This window comes from Balaenoptera borealis (assembly GCF_965194805.1).
Source record: "Balaenoptera borealis genome assembly, chromosome: 6".
NCBI classification, from domain to species: domain Eukaryota; kingdom Metazoa; phylum Chordata; class Mammalia; order Artiodactyla; family Balaenopteridae; genus Balaenoptera; species Balaenoptera borealis.
Window position 1 is genome coordinate 83339225 of NC_138863.1, and position 12925 is coordinate 83352149.

Here is a 12925-nt window from a genome sequence, read left to right on the forward strand (position 1 = left end):
TCTGAAAAGATACACAAGCACCCAGTTACAGTAAGAAATGGGAGCTGTACTTGCTTTTGTATCTTTTGGACTTTACACCCTTTACATGAATTTCCTATTCTAATCAATAAATAAAGGGAGTGCAAGAAGAAAATATTAAAAAAATATTACATCTCTGCTCCAGAGTCTTCTTAACTTGCATTAATCTTTTGCTTCTCTAACCTACAAACTGAAATAATTAAAATAATTTTTAAATGAGTTAATATGTAGAAAATCATACAGAATTTTCTGATGTTAGAAGTTGGTTTTTAATCTTAAATATTTATGAATTTAAGAACACAACCAAACTTCTCTGATAGAGTTATTTCTCAGTGTGTTAATTACACCATTGAGAATTGCTTTGTTCTCATCCTACCATGTCAAGAGCAGAGTGGAAATAAGGAAACTTTAGAGTGTTGATTGTATTGTCCTATTGTTATGAGGTTGAGCTTTCACAGTACAAATTGGACTAACTTTTGCTGTTTTCCCTGTCACTCCTTCACAAATTGGGATATCATTTGACCAAAAATTTAATTAGCAGCGAGAATGCCAAGGCTCATGAGGGCCTAAACATCTTTGTAAGAGGCAAGTTTAGAGAAATGAAATCATTGATGGATGTCGGGAAATTGCACTACACTGACCTTATTCTCCAGAGAAGTTTAGTTCAAACTGAAGAAAAGCATGTGCATTTCCTTGCTTTGGCTCCAGTTTAGAGAATCTTATGTCTGTATGGCCTTTCCAGGGATGTTGGGAGCCAATGTTGAAACTGTACTTTAAAGAGCACCAAAGTTAAAATTCACAGGCTAAGGAACAACTTGTTTTCACAGCAATGAGAGCTGGCATGGCAAACACTTCTCAGTGATGACTTACATACTTATTCAGTGATTTAGACTGCTTCTCTGGCACGGGTCAAATGGCATATTAACATGGGATATAATCCTTTCTCACCCTGTAGGCAATGGCTCAGTGTGATATTGGCACCATATGAAGCTTCATTAACCCTACAACACGTTGCCTTCTTACTCTTGGCGCTCTCCTGCAGGCTGCAGGCAGTAACCCATGAGTAATCTGATTACCTACAACCGACTGTAGCCACATGGAATGGAGGCTGCCTACAGAGTGGAACACAATTACAGTCTTTTGAGATTCAATTAGAAAGCTGTTGGTAGAGCTTCCTTCGGAATTCTGTAACTGGCTCCAGTAACCCCTCGTGAACTGCACGTTTCTTTAAGAGCCCACAGTAAAGAATGAACTTAAAAAGCTTCACCTGTTATGCATATGCCTTTTAAGAATTTGTCCTCCTGAAGTGCATAATAAACCACACTTGCAGTTAGAGACAACAATAACTATTTCCAGACTCTACGTGGAATTTTTTTTTTTTTTTTGCCTTCTCTAAAGGGGAAATGTTATTTTTTTCCTCCACAGAATTATTCTGATTGTAGTCTTCTTTGTAAATGGACATTAAAAATAAATGCTACTTAGCATGGAGCTGAACACTGTCAGAGGCTAATTGTCCTTCAAATAAAACCTGAGGTTAAGAAAAATTAAGCTTCACATTTGAAAAAACAAAATTAAGACAAAGATGTTCTAGACTGGATTATGTCATTCTGTGACATCTCACAAACCTCAGGTATGCTACATATACATACACAAAAGCTGTCATTCTTTGCTTGTTGGTAGTCTGAATTTCTAATTGCACATTTAAAATGGAGTGGTTCTAAAATGCATTGTTGGAAGAAACAATGCATTATTTAGAAGGTGTTTCAAGTATATAAAATGAATTCGGTAATGGAGTGTTTGTTTGTTTGTTTACTGTGTTATTTTTGCCCCCAGTTTGCCTCATCTTACTTATTTGTTATGAGATTTGCTTATTCTATTCTGACAATTATGAAATGAATATGAATTTTGGAGGCAGACTTGAGCTTCAGTCCTAGCTTTGCTACAATCTATGAAAACTTTACAAGTTATTTAATTTTTTGATCCTCAGTTTTCTCTTTTATGAAAAAGGGAATAAAATACCTTATAACAGTGTTATTGCAATGATTAACAGCACATGATGAAGGAAATGGCACAGGGTATGGGGTATCATAAACATTCAACACGTGTGCCTTTCTTGCCTACTAAATTTGTAGATCTCACTGGAAACTTTATCAGCTAGTTGTGAATTCATATCTTTGTTTTTATCACTATGTATAACAGTGATCTGGTTTAATGATATAAGCATCTATTTTTATGCCATGAAACTGGAGAAATCATCACTAATTGATGAAATGCATTACTTATAGGCATTTATTTGAGTCCCTTGAGTCTGGGTTTCAGTAAGTGGAATCTGAGTTTGAATTAATATGATATTTTCCTTTTATTCCCATTGTCCTTTCTTCAAAGAAAATGTGTATACACATTTCGTTCATTAAATTCAACTGATTTCCAAAAAACACAAGCTAACACTTCAGACTAATGCCAGTTCTTTGACCTCTGTAAGGTGCATGCAAAAAGAGTTTAAAAATGTAGCATTTTCAAATCTGAATGTTGGATGGATGGTTACAAATGCTCAGAGTATACAAAAAATCTCTCTACTTAACTCTGCAAGTAAACAGCTAGTAAACTGCTGAAATACTAAACAGTTGATAATATTGAAAAGATATGACTGAGAAAGTCACTTTCCTCCCTTGACTCTGTAGATTAGCATGTGTCTGGGGAATCCCCACTGGTACTGGTTCCAACATCAGGACTAGTGTGCATTTGATGACTGCTGGTGTGGGAGGCTATATCACCCCTTAACACCCATGAATCAGATGGCTTAGTTAGGTCCAGTCATCACTTACAATAATTTAAGCAGATTTGCTTTATGCATATTGTTGTCTAATGTGATACACCTTACTTTATCATAATCCATAATGAGTCACTACACGTCAACAGGTCAAGCTTAGCATTCATTATTCCCCAAGGTTTTGGGGCAATTTTCCAAAGTTTTGTTAACACATTTTGCTGGATTTCCGTTATTGTAATTAACTATAGCTGGGTCATTAATACAGGAAAGCCAAATGGAGCCCTGATTCCAAAGTGACTTGTCTCGAACTGAACTACTTTTCAAAGAATAATCCTAAAAGCAGCACTGGCTACATCACCAGCCATGAACACGGCTGGAAGAGTAAAAAGCTGGTGTACCTTAGTTTATTTATTTTTCACTCTTGTTTCTCAGTTGACCACTTAGGCGTGTCCATATCACCAATGAGAAATCTGGATCAATAATAGTTCAGATAAAGGAAATCGAAATGGGGTTGGTTCAACTTTTCAAGCATCAGATAAAATAAGCTCTCAAAAAAGGTACAGAAACTCAGTTTTTTAGATTGTTTGGTCAATACTGTTCATGACTCTCATGAAAGCATTACCATTCTTTTCTTTTTCTTCCTTCTCTTTTCTTTTTTGACTCTAAGCCTGGAGTAAAATAATCAACTGGACAAAGCTTGACAGTAAATTGTTATTCTCATTTTTCTCACCTCGCCCTCTCCCCACCCCATTTTTATCTATTCCCTCATCCATAGCTAAGACTATTATCATTGCCTGGGCTAATAGATTTCATACTTTTCTCTTTGTTTCAAGTATCTTGTCCTTCCTACGCATCCTGATTACTCCTATCAATGCATGTTTCCCTTTTCATGTTGATCTTCTTCAATAATGCCACCAGCAGCCTCTTCTTGTGTGTTCTTATTCTTAGGCCAATCTCAGTCAATTCTTATGTTTTTTTTCACCCTATTAACTGACTCTAAAAATATTGATAAATAATACAGCTTTTATTGGGACTTTGTTCAAAGAGAGAGATGTAAAGTTACATGGAATGCACATAGTCAAAAGGCCCCTGAATGCTCCTAAGTGTCTTTGCTCTTGTCCCAAAGTTCCTCTTTTCCCAGACACTACCTCACCCTTTCCTTTTAATAGTTAGAAAACTTCTCTTCTCCCATTGCATTCTCACTTTTTTTCTGTGGCTCAGCAAAACAAAGCACCTGCCTAAGCATCCATGCTGGGTAGGGATGGGGGTAAGAGTAGTGGTATAAACAATGTATCATTTCATTGTGAGTCCCACATGCATCATTTCACTTAAACTTCACAACACTCCAAATGAGGAAACAAAGCACCAGAAAGGTTCAGTACCCTAGATCAAAATTAAGGGGCAGAGCTCAGATAGAGACCAGATCAGGTTGCTTCTGAAGCCCTTGTATTTGCCACCAAACCAGCATGAGAGGTAGTTTTAGGTGATGGTTAATCTAACTTTTAAACACTTTGGCAATATATATTTATTTCAATAAGTATTCTTTAAAATATAGTACAACTCATGGTCTATGGATGTGGAAAAGAATTGTAAGGATGTTATTCAACTGAATAAAGTTCAGGAAGTACTATCTGACTATATTACTTCATACCTCTGCCAACTGTTCTCTGAGAGTCACCATACAATGTGTAATTTGAATAGTCTCTGTGCTTCTGTGCTACCTTCTCTATCTAGAATGTCTACCTTGCCCCATTTCTTCTTACTGAAATCCTGCTTACATGGAACTCCCTTCACACAACCTTTCCCAGCTGCCCCTCTTCTGGAGATATTTATCCATATACTGACATGGCACTGAGTGGATTATATACCTTTTGAGGATATTTGTCAGTGTGTTTGTTCCCTTCTATTCACCTTGTAGTCAGGAACTTCTTCATTTACATCACTATAACTCCCTTTCCCATAGTACTTGGCTTAAACATAAGTATCCAGTAGAAAGGTGCTATAAAAAATAGGAAGTCAAGGAAACTATGTTCAGTTCTTACCACCTGCAACTTACTCGCTGTGGGACCCAGGACAAACAAGGTTTGAGTCTCTGTGAGGATTATATAACATAGTATGTGAATGTAATGTGAATATTAAATCTTACTATAGAGTCAATATACATTAGTGCTTTTTGTTTCTACCTCCAGTAAATATTTTCTGAATACATAAAAATGTACAGAAAAGATTGATGCAAAAATTGTGTTAAGCTCCCCCCCCCAATTGTTTCATACTCTTGCGTTTAACTTGGGTATTACTCAGAAAAACAATATTTAACAACAGTATCCATTTGCCCAAGTGCTTATAAAATTCGTATTAGTCAGGATTTATGGATACATGTGACTGAATACCAACTCAAATTTGTGTAAGAAAAAGAAATATTAAAAAATTGAGAGAGGGAGAGAGAATGAATATTCTTTGTCTCAGGAAACTTCGAAGTCCCAGGGTTAGGATTTGGTTCAGACACAGCTGGATAGGGGATGCACAGGTAGTGTCACTAAGGCTCTGTCTCTCTCCATCTTTTTTTTTTTTTTTCCCTCTGTGTTGGCTTCATTCTTAGGCTGTTTTTTCTCCAAGTACAGGCGGTAAGGCCAAAAGCAGCACTGGGTTAACCTAGCCCTTTTAACTAGTATCCTTAGGTGGGAGCCTCTCTACCAGCATGTGCATCAGTCCTCAAGGACTCTTACTGGCCTTTTTTGAGTTTTATGCCTTGAAATAATCACTCTGTCCAGCATGTTGGGTCACTCTGATTGCCTCACTGGCCCAGGGTTTGATGGAAGAGGAAGAGACTCTGATTGACAGCCCCATTAGTTCCAGAGAGAAAAGGTATAGGACAGTTACAAAACAATAGATACCTTGTCTAAAAAAAGTGAAGTTGCATGAACACAAGCATTCTAGGACTGGTGTAGCAGATGTTCTTTGTGCCTCACTCACATACCTTCAGCATTCACTATTCCAGTAACATGCTGACAGTATCCTATGGCACGTACCTTTACCTTCACCCAAGGGTTTTCTTTGGCCCGGCTGACGTACAGGGAAAGCAGGTGGTGAGATAGTGCCCCTGGAAGCATCCCTTGACCAACAATGGGGGAGGAGCTGGTGGATATATACCTCAGCTTCCTCTCTCCTCTACTGGGATATCTTAGAGGCATGTTTTTCACTGTCTCCTAGAATTCCCTAGTAAGATTGGTTGCTAGGTGCCATAGCAGTAACCCACTTGGTAACACATCATTTATTGGCTTCTTTCCCTTCACTGGATCATTTGTCCATTTCCCTCTACCCAGGATAACCTCTCCCATTAATTACTTATTCTTACCTCCTGATCTTGGGGGTCTGTTTCTTGGGGAATCCAGCCCTCCCCCCAAAAAAAATCTAGTAAGAAATCTCTAGTCAATTCCAAAGTTTTCTGGGTAAAATTTGCTCATTGCAATTAATTTCATGAAGACTGAATAGTTACATTGGGATGGCTATTATATTTGTCTGTGATATGTGAAAATCAAAAAAACCTCTATATGAGTGAACATCATAATGAAGGCTCGGAACACATTAGATGGGATGCAGGTGAGGGGCAGTACTGTTACAATCTTTCTCACACCTTTTCTTCCAATTAAAAAGTTCTGCAATTGCAGTCATTTTAATGGTATCTGAGACCCATGAAAACATTTTAAACCAGGTTTGAAAACATTTGGCTCATATATAAGCTCAGTTTTTAAATCTGATGCAAGAGAAACACAATTACTTTCATCATTCTAACCTGTCTTTGGCAGCCAGTTTACCCTTTGATTCAATTAATTTCTACAAATTAGATATGTGGAAATGTAAAGAAGATAAACTCATACCGATGTATTCAGTAAATACAGTGAAATTCTTGCTGTTATCAACTATGGGGTTATAAGAAGTAGACAGTATACTTTCAATTCTCAAGGGGAGTTTAATCTAGTGGCAAGGAAAGATGCAATGAATGAAGAGAGTGCAGGGGATCTGACAATGTATGTGAAGGTTAGTACAAGCAAACACCCTTTTGGAGTTTGGGAAGTAGAAAGTAAAGATAGTCAAGAAGTCAGGATCAACATGAAGACAAAATAATGGCAAAAAACATATAATATGTTCTGGCAGACACTAAATTGATTGGTTTAGCCAGTAGGGCTTAATTAAGAATGACCTTTTCCAGATGTCCCTTACTCATGCAATTTGCATATTGGGGATTTTGAAATGTTGCTTTTCCATCATTTGCATTTGGGTGCTGGGAAGGGATAAGAGGGAGTGAGGTTGAAAGGAAGAATTCATGCCAAGGGTTTAAGGGAAATATATGAAGTTTGTGATGTCACTTGTAGCTTCTTCTAGGTCTCCTTTGTAAGTTTCTCTTCTCTTCTCACAGCCCTCTTAATGTTGGAGTATCTCATTATTGCATTCTAGGTTCTTTTCTTTTATTGAATTATGGCCTTGATGACCTCATTCATCCCAGTGTTTTTAAACATCATCTGTATGCTGGTGATGCCCCAATTACTTCTTCAGACCAGAGCTCTCTCATGAGCTGCAGCCCGAGTTTTTTCAACTGCTTAATCAAACTTTCCACTTGTATGTTTAACAGACACTTCAAACTTAACATGTCTAAGACTGAACTCTTCTTTCCCATAAAATTTGCTCTACCTATAGCCTTTCTCAACTCAGATGATGGCAACTCATCCTTTCAGGTACTCAGTCCAAAAACCTTGGAGTCATTCTAAAATCTTATTTTCTCTCATAACCACACCTCCAATCCAATGTGAAATCCTGTTGGCTCTACCTTCAAGATATATACAGACTATTTCTCACCACCTTCATTGCTACCATCCAGGTCCAAGACATCATCATTATTCACCTGGATATTACGTTAGCCTTCTGTTGGTTTGCAGTCTTTTATCCTTGTTTTACCTTGAGACTAACGGTGATCTTCATGTCACTGTTCTGCTCAAAGCTCTGCAATGACTCTCCCATTTTTCTCAGAGTAAAATCAAAGGCTCAGACCGACCTACAAGGCCCCGTGTGATTTGGCCTCCTGTCACCTCTTTGACCACCCCCCACCTCCTACTGCTCTTCCCTTGGCAAGTCTGCCCCAAAGCATCACCTCCTTAGCCATTCCTGGAGCCTGACCAGCCCTGTCCTGCTTTAGGACCTTTGCTTATGCTGTTTGTTCTGCCATTCATGTTCTTACTCCAAGGATTTGTTTGACTCAGTGTCTCACCTCCTTCATCTGTTCACTCAAATACTACTTCCTCGATGAGGCTGACCACCTATTAAACCAACTGCCGTCTGCACCACCCCAACCAAACAGCATTCTGACTCCTCTTGTCTACATTTTCCTACATTACTTCTTCATTTACTTTTTCTTATGTTACCGCTTACCTACATTACTCCTACATTTACTTCCTTTCCTAGTACTTACAATTGTATAGTACATTACAATAAATGTACTATATCATTTATTTTTTTAGTCGTATGTATTGTTTATTATATATCTGTACTTGATGGAATATAAGCTACATGCAGGCAGAGCTGTCTCCCCATCTCGTTCCCTGATGCTTCCTCTATTGCTGAGTAACAAACTGCCGACAAATGTAGTGGCTTAAAACCATGCAAATTTATCAGCCCACAGTTCTCTATAGGTCAGAAGTCTGGCATGGTTCAACTGGGTTTTCTGCCTAGGGTTTCAGAAGGCTGACATCAAGGTGTTAGCCAGCCTGGGCTCTTATCCGGGGGCCCTAGGGAAGAATCCACTTCCAAGCTCATTCACCTTGTTGGCAGAATTCAGTTCCTTGCAGGTGAAAAGCTGAGGTCTCCATTCATTTTATTTTTTTTAATTAAAGAAAAAACTTTATTTTTTAGAACAGTTTTAGATTTACAGAAAAATCACAAAGATAGTACAGAGTGTTCCAATATACCCTACATTCTTTGCTGGCTGTCAGCCAGAGTCCTTGCTTTCAGCTCCTAAAATCCCAAAGGCCTCCTGCAATTCTTTTCACATGTGGCTTTCCATTTTCCAACCTGTAATGGCACACTGTGTCCTTTTTATACTTCAGATCCCTCTGACTTCCCCTTCTGCCCTTACTTCTGCTTTTAAGAGCTCATATGATTACACTGGACGCACTTGGATAATCTAAAATAATCTCCCTATTTTAAGGTCAAGTGACTAGTAACCTTAATTGTATCTGCAAAGTTCATTTTGCCATGTAATGTAACATATTCACAAGAGTAGTAACAGGGAGGAAAGGTCATGGGGGCCAAAATTCTGCCTACTACACCTCACAAGCACCAAGAACTGGGTCTTCTTTGCACATAGTACAGGTGAATGATTATGTGGCAGTGGACACCTGAGCTAGAGGTTTTATTTGCAGGAAGTTGGTTATTTGCCTGATGCATTTGGGAGAAAATTTTCCAAATCCTTCCAATTTGAGTGTATTGGAATGTAAAAAATCACTTGTGTGTGTGTGTGTTTTTTTTTTACAAGTTATTTTGTAGCTTTTTTTTTTTTTAATTTTTATTTATTTATTTATTTACTTATGGCTGTGTTGGGTCTTCGTTTCTGTGTGAGGGCTTTCTCTAGTTGCGGCAAGCGGGGGCCACTCTTCATCGCGGTGCGTGGGCCTCTCACTATCGCGGCCTCTCTTGTTGCGGAGCACAGGCTCCAGACACGCAGGCTCAGTAATTGTGGCTCACGCGCCCAGTTGCTTCGCGGCATGTGGGATCTTCCCAGACCAGGGCTCGAACCCGTGTCCCCTGCATTGGCAGGCAGACTCTCAACCACTGCGCCACCAGGGAAGCCCGACTTGTGTTTATTTTGAGAAGGAGGAAGAATCAGGAAATGAGAGAAAGAGATAGAGAGAGGAAAAGATGGAAAGCCAGGGAGGGATCAAGGTGAGGACAGAGTAAGAGAATGCCCAAGGCCATGCGCCTGGGAGCCTCTGATTTTCTGTTTCACACACACTGAAAGTAGAGATTTTCCACCTTTGTTAATGTTGTCAGTCCCAAGACTCTCACTCTTGTGTGCCAGATGTGGTTTTCCAGGCTCTTAGAGCTGTAATTGTTTAATAAACTAGATACCCTTAGAGGTTAGCTTGTATGCACCGACACGTATCCTGCCTGAACTAGGAGTTCTGGTAGATGCCACAAGTTCACAAGGGTGGCCAGGAACTGGGAGCCTTGGGATGGAATTCATGGTTTCTTCTCCTTCTTGGCAATAACATATCACTTTATCTTTATTACATTAAAACACAAGATATTTGAATTTAAATTTGAGAAATTACTTCATTTTCTACAAGAATGCTTAAACTCCATAGGGAAATTGATTTGGTAATTATGACAATGTCTGAATATCAGAAAACTTTAGATTAATTGAAAATGATAAATTAGTCATTTTTCAGCCTTGTGTCTGGATTCACTCAACCATGAGTATGCTGCCAGTTTAGAACTCTTCTCTCCTTCTCCACAGTGAATTCTCACAGTCCACATTCAAAGTACAGGGGTCCAGCTGGCCAATCTTTTCCTGTAGCGTTCACACTTGGCTCTTTCAACTGGCTGACTAGGAGAATCCTTCCCCTGACTGAGATGACAGCTTTGGGTGTCCTCCAGAAGTACCATTCGGTATGGTCCTTTCACTTTCTGGTGAAATTATGCTAGGAAAAAGATGTTATGCTAAAAAATTGTTTAAGAAAGAATGAGGAATTTTACCTTCTAATTTTGTCATTTCTTCCACTAGCTTTTCTTCATCCACTCATCCAACAGACTTGTGTTGAGTGTTCTCTCATATAACAGAGGGCTAGTGCATTGGAGAGACAGATTTGGGACTAAGTTCAAATAGTTTGAATTTGTTGACTGAACTCTAGTGAAGAGTTGGGTGGGCATGGGAAGAGGAAAGAATGATTTGGGGGAGCTGGTGGGGGGGGACTCTGTGACCTAGAGCAGGGATAGGCAATCTATGGTCTGTAAGCAGAGTGGGAGTTAAGAATGGTTTTGCATTTTTAAATAGAAAAAAATCAGAGGAATAATTTTTTTAAAAACTTATAACACATGAAACTTACATGAAATTTATATTTCAACGTTCATAAGAAAAGTTTTATTGGAACACAGTAATGCTCGTTCATTTTACATCGCCTATGTCCACACTGGTAGAGTTGAGTAGTTGCAGAGATGGGTGTGGCCTGCAAAGCATAAAATATTTATTATCTTGCCCTTTACAGAAAAAAGTTTGCTTGCCTCTGAAAAGGGGTTAAGAAAGAAATCCTCATTCATTCTTTAGGAACTGAAACAAAATAACCACTGTAGAACACCAGGCTGTGGTGGATGATGGGGGCTAAGGCTCAGGAATTGTAGATTGGATTTAGGTGGTAAGAAGGGAGGGGAGGAGAATGACACATCTGGCAATGGCAGGAAAGGGGATGAAGCATCCCAGGGGCTCAGTCCTGGCAATGCATGGAGGTCACTTGCTCAAGTAATAACAAGCAGTCTAGGTTCCATGCTAAAAATAGTATTAGAAGTTATTGGAATTCTTGTAGTTACAAATGATAGAAATCCTACTCAAATTTAAACCACAAGGAAATTTACTGTCTCACGTGACAAGTTTCAAGGGCTCTAGCTTATTATCTAGGCTCTGCTGATTTGCAGAACTTCACATTGCAAGCATGTCACTTCCATGTAGCAGGTAGGATGGTGGCCAGTCCCAGAATCACAGCCTTCCGGTTTAGAGTAGTCCCAGCAAGGGCTCTGATTTGCTTGGCATGGTTCACATACTCCTTTCTGACGCACTTCCTGAGGATGAGATGAGAATAGAGAATTTTGATTAGCAAATTTGGGTGACCACAAGAATGGGTTCTGAGCTAGAAAAAGGGTTTCTGTTACCAGAAGAGTAGACAAGTTTCCAGATAAAGACAACAGATGTCTGCTTCAGTGAGACAGTTGTGGAGAAATGGTATTGGCACAGGGTAGCAGGCTAATGAATGTGGCATCTCTGGGCAGCATCAGAAGCATCGAAATGCAACATCATTGGCATGGCTGGGCAGTACTTCAGTAGCTGGGTGGGCCAAGAAGCTGAATATAAAATAGATATCATCTGCCTGTTGTGGGCTGCTTCTGAGATCATGCACACACCCGAAAACCAGACAAGGGGCCTTGGGCAAGGTCTGAAGTTCCAGCGAAGTCTAGTTACAAAGTCAGATTTGTGATTATTGGACCCTTGCACATAGCCCCAGGCTAAAGTGGCTTAGGGGAATGTCTGTTACACAGAGATAAATGTCACTTGGGCCCTTATAGTATGTAGTCTGTTTCTCTTGGTCCCAAGGGTGGAAAGACAAATAAGTAGCTATAATTTAGTGAAGTGTAAGTACTATCATATAATTATATGGTGAGATCTTAGAATGCATAACAGTGTTTAAGTTGGGTTTTCTGGAAAAGTTACCTAAAATGTCAGTTAGGAAAAAAATCCCTAGACAGGTAGAACCATATATGCAAAGAGATGTGGACTTGAGAAAGCAAGTAGCAAGTAGCTCAGTGTGACTGGGTTGAGAGGGCAGAACTAACATTAGTCCAGGTGCTAAGTTAGGTGCTTTCAATTCTTTATTTGATACATAGCATAACCTATATCACCCTGCTTATGGTGAAGCAAGAAGAAGAGGTTTTGCAATCAAAGGAGAAGTATAGGATGATTAAGGCTTCTTGTTGGGGCAAATGGGTGGAGAGTGACATTTTCAGTGGAGGCAGAGATTAAAAGAGTAGTTATCTGATTAGCAGGGGAGGTAATGAGTTCAGATTTGGAATTTGAGTTCATGATGCCTGAGTGATAATCAGGTGGCCGTGTTTAACTGGCAGCTGGAAATATGGATTAGAGTTCAGAGAAATAGTTCAGGAATTTTGTGTTTACTCTTCTCCTAGTATCCATAGGAGATGAATAAAACCACTGTAATTACTCATTATGAAGCGTGAGAATTTCTCCAGAGAAGTCCCGAATTGTTTTCTCCTTTTTCTTTATTTTTATAAACACCATAATCATTTTTATGCACACTCTTACATTTGTGAACCACTGATTTAAAGCAAGAAGAAAAGTTCTCAGCAGGCCTCAGATCCTAC

At 39.1% G+C, this 12925-nt stretch overlaps 1 long non-coding RNA gene across 1 annotated transcript in view; it reads right to left on the reverse strand.

Moving 5' to 3' along the window:
- Positions 1-3412: 3412 nt before the first annotated feature.
- LOC309630973 overlaps positions 3413-12925 on the reverse strand; it is a 43174-nt gene continuing 33661 nt past the window's right edge. The window contains exon 2 of the long non-coding RNA XR_014245986.1: positions 3413-11611. This is a non-coding gene — a long non-coding RNA (uncharacterized lncRNA). The remainder of the gene's footprint in view (positions 11612-12925) is intronic.